A 3924-nucleotide genomic window follows, 5' to 3' on the forward strand; every position below is an offset into this window, starting at 1 on the left:
CTACTATATAGACATGTTATAATGTTCTAGGTGTGTCCTTCAGAAATATATTTAATTGGGAGGAGCCATCATGGGCAGCCTCCTCACAGCAGTGGTGGCTGAGCGGGGCCCACCATGGTGGCAGTGGTGTCTACAGCCAGAGATGATGGCAGTGGCAGCAGGTGGTGGGGGCTTTTAACTGGGAGCCCGCCCCCAGGCTGCTGATAAGCCAGGACACCTCCCCCCTCCAGTGGAGAGCAGTGAGCCCCAGGCCAAGGTCCTGCATACCAAGCTGCTTTACCTGGCAGTAGTGGAGGCTGTGCATAGACTTGACCTCATCCTTCACAACAAAACTTACCAAGAAGTGTTCAAACCACAGAATGTTAGCCTAAGGAGTAAGCTTCATGAACTTTTGAGCTTATGTTCCTGCATCCAGTGGATTGTGGGAGGAAAACAGAGGAGCTGCTATGGAGGAAGGTGTACCATGAGGTTATCCAGCTTATCAAGACCAACAAGAAGGACACCCCTGGTTGCTGGTATTGGCTTCTACCAGCATCTCTTCTGTGTCCAGTCCCACTACCAGCTTGAACTATAGTGCTGCATTGACTGGACTCATGTCACTGACCCTCCAGTAGGTTGTAAGAAGCCAGTATCTGCCTTGGGGAAAGAGATGGACTGCTCAGATGACTTGCCCCCAATGTCTGATGTGTCTGGGAGATTTGTCCCGATATCAGAATGAATTAGCTGTAGAGACACAGAGCACCTGGCTGAGAGATTCTGTTTCCAAGCCTTGTCAGAGGCTTCTCAGATAGGTATGCCCTCCAATCAGCTAGGTACCCTGGCAGGGAGCAAGTATTACAATGTAGAAGCCATGTACTGCTACGTGAGGTACAGCCAGTCAGAAGTGTCCTTTGAGAGGGCTTATGGGAACCTCAAACGGCCGTGTGATAAGGCAGCCAAAATGTACCACCAGCTGAAGAAATGTGTGACATGAAAACTGTCGCCCAGCAAGAGGTGGTGTAAGGATATCAAGAAGCTACTGGTGAACTTCACGTACCTGCAGAGTCTCCTGCAGACCAAGAGCAGCACCCTGGACTCAGAGCTGACATCACTCTGCCACTCAATCCTGGAGGACTTCATCCTTTGTCCCTTCTACCTGCCCTCTTCACCCAACCTCAGTCTGGCTAGTGAGGATGGAGAGGAGTATGAGAATAGCTATTCTTTTCTTCCCTGACCTTCTCAAATGCTTATGGTCATCATTTGCCTCATGAGTGTTCACAGTTTGAAGAGAGCAGGATCAAATCAGTACAGTACTGCCATTGCCTTCACCCTGGCTTTCTTTTCCCATCTTATCAACCACATCAATATTCAGATACAGGCAGAGATGGAAGAGGGAGAGAGCCCTGTGCCAGCATTCCAGAGTGATGGGACAGAGGAGCCAGAGCTCAAAGAACCACTGGAGAAGGAGGGGAAACCAGAGCCAGAGCCTCTTCCCCCAGCACCAAGAGTGAGTGAGGCCAAGAAGAGTCATAAGTTCTCCCGCCTGTCTTACCTTCATCGGCGATACCACCACCTACTCAAGGCTGGTGGTGACGGTGACCTGAGTGAAGGCTTTGACTCAGATTCAAGCCGTGACTCAGCCTGAGCCAGTGAAGGTTCAGACAGGGGCCTAGATAAGAGTAATAAGGGTGGAAGAACAGCTTTTGATGTGGAGACAGACTCAGAAATGAACAGCCAGGAGTCATGTTCAGACCTGGAGGGTGTGGAAGACAAGGAGGAAACATGGCCTGTGGCCCCAGACTCCCCTCAGTGCAGGCCAGAAGCTTCTGACCCCTCCAATGGCCCATTGGGTCCAAATGAGGCCAGTATTACCAGTAACCTGTAAGCCCTGTCCGCAAAGATATTCCAAACTAAACGCTGCTTCCAATTGGCCCTCACCTTCACAAACATCCTTCTCCATCTTTCTAACAAAATTCCAACAACTGTTGGTAACAGGTAAATCATCAGTAGGGACCTGGACAAACCTGAACCAGCATCTGATGATGGATCTGAGTTATAGGAGAGTGTGTACAGCGGATGCTTCTGTCACAATGGAGCAATATCCAGGAGAAACTTCACATCTTGATGGCAGACAGGAGACTTTTCCCTGTTATGAAAGTCTTCTTGGATTGGCTTCAGACCAACACCAACTTTATCATCACGTGTGCACAGAGCTCCCTAAGTCTATGGAATTGCCTCTCTGTATTACTGAATCTTCCGCCAACTGCTGGAGAACTCCAGGAGCCCAGCCTGGTCTTGTGCCCTGAGGTGAAGGATCTCCTTCTGGGCTGTGAATGACCTGACCTTCCCACTTCCCTACTACTCCCAGTACACACAGCTCTCTGCAGTCTACCCCACTCCTAGCCGCCCATAAGTGTTTCAGTTTTGAATTAGATCTACCCTTGCTCAGTCCCATGGAGGAGTCTGTCATGTGAGTCTGATACATCCGTAGCTTCGGCCACTTTACCCATCTGCAAGGCAGCATCCTGCAGTTTACCTCTTTATCAGCATCTTTATCAGCATTGCTCAAGCTGAACAAGAGAATCTGTTGCAGCAAGCCTAGGCCCAATTCAGGATGGCCCAGGAAGAGGCTCGTCAGAATTGACTGATCAGAGATGTGGTGTAACTTCGGCTGCAGCTCCAGGTGTCCCAGCTGGAGGGCAGCTTGCAGCAGCCCAAGGCTCAGGCAGAGATGTCCCCATACCTTGTTCCTGACACTCCAGCTCTCTGCCAGCATCTGCCACCTGGCCAGCAGTGGCAGGTTCATTGGCATCATCCCTAGGACAGTGATTGATGGCTTAGACTTGCTGAAGAAGGAACATCCAGGGGCTCACGATGGTATCCAATACCTGGAAGCAGAATTTAAAAAAGGAAACAGGTACATTCACTGCCAGAAAGAGTTGGGGAAGAGTTTTAAGAGGCATAAACTGAAGAGGCAGGATGTAGATGTCTAGACTCTCTATAAGATCCTGGGCAGTTGCAAACAACTGACTCTGGTCCAGGGATTTGAAGAGGATGACCCACCATCATCACTGGTCTTCAGATGGATGATCCCAGGACTTTGGATAGTTCCCTGCAGACAGCGATACCAGCAGCCATCTATGCCAGTGCTGAGATCAAGAATGTACTGGACTTCTACAAGCAGTGGAAGGAGACAGGCTGAGAATTCCCCCATACACCATGCTGAAGTTGACTCCAATCTCTCCTCCCTTCCCCTGCAGCCGGGGATGCCAACAGCAACCATTCCCCCAACATACACAGACAGACACACACATACACACACACAGAGGCATGGTCCTTATCCTGTTCTTGCAGAGAGGCAGCAGGAAGGGAAAAGGAGGGGGCTAGGAGGATGAGGTCTCTTTCCCCAGCCTAACCTGTGTCCAAAAAGAAGGGGAAGAAACCTTGGAACAGGAGAGTGCTTCTGGTTCCTTTAATCTTTCTAAAACTCCAATTGGGAAGTTCTTGACACCCTTACCTGCCCCAGCCCCCATTGTCATCATCGGGGGAAAGCTATAGGCAAAGGGAATTGTATTTCATCTGATTCAAAAGCAGGACCCATTTGAGGAGCATTTCCTGGACATTTTGCAAGGAGGGGACATCAGAGGGCCCCTCTCCTTCCTGCTCCAAGATGAAGGGCAGTGGGGGAAGGAAAGGATGATAACCCCCACCCTGAAGCCCCCAGGAGGTGGTGAGTTGGTTTGAGGTGGGTGTCTGGAAGATTGTCATCCCCAGACCCTTGCCCCCCTTCTATTCCCCTTCCCTCCATTACCCCATGTCAGGGGAGTAGAGCAGCTCAGGAGCAAAAAATAGGCCTATAGAGAAGGCAGAAATGGAGCCCTCCTCCTTCAATCTGTATATTACTACTCCTAACTCCACTCCTGCCTACTTTGTGTTCCACCAGAA

The 3924-nt window shown here is 50.3% G+C and overlaps 1 pseudogene; it reads left to right on the plus strand.

Moving 5' to 3' along the window:
- Positions 1-226: 226 nt before the first annotated feature.
- On the plus strand, positions 227-3181 carry LOC114033243 (annotated as a pseudogene).
- The last annotated feature ends 743 nt before the right edge of the window (positions 3182-3924 follow it).

Source organism: Vombatus ursinus, unplaced genomic scaffold (genome assembly GCF_900497805.2).
Source record: "Vombatus ursinus unplaced genomic scaffold, bare-nosed wombat genome assembly UNPS02006807.1, whole genome shotgun sequence".
NCBI lineage: Eukaryota > Metazoa > Chordata > Mammalia > Diprotodontia > Vombatidae > Vombatus > Vombatus ursinus.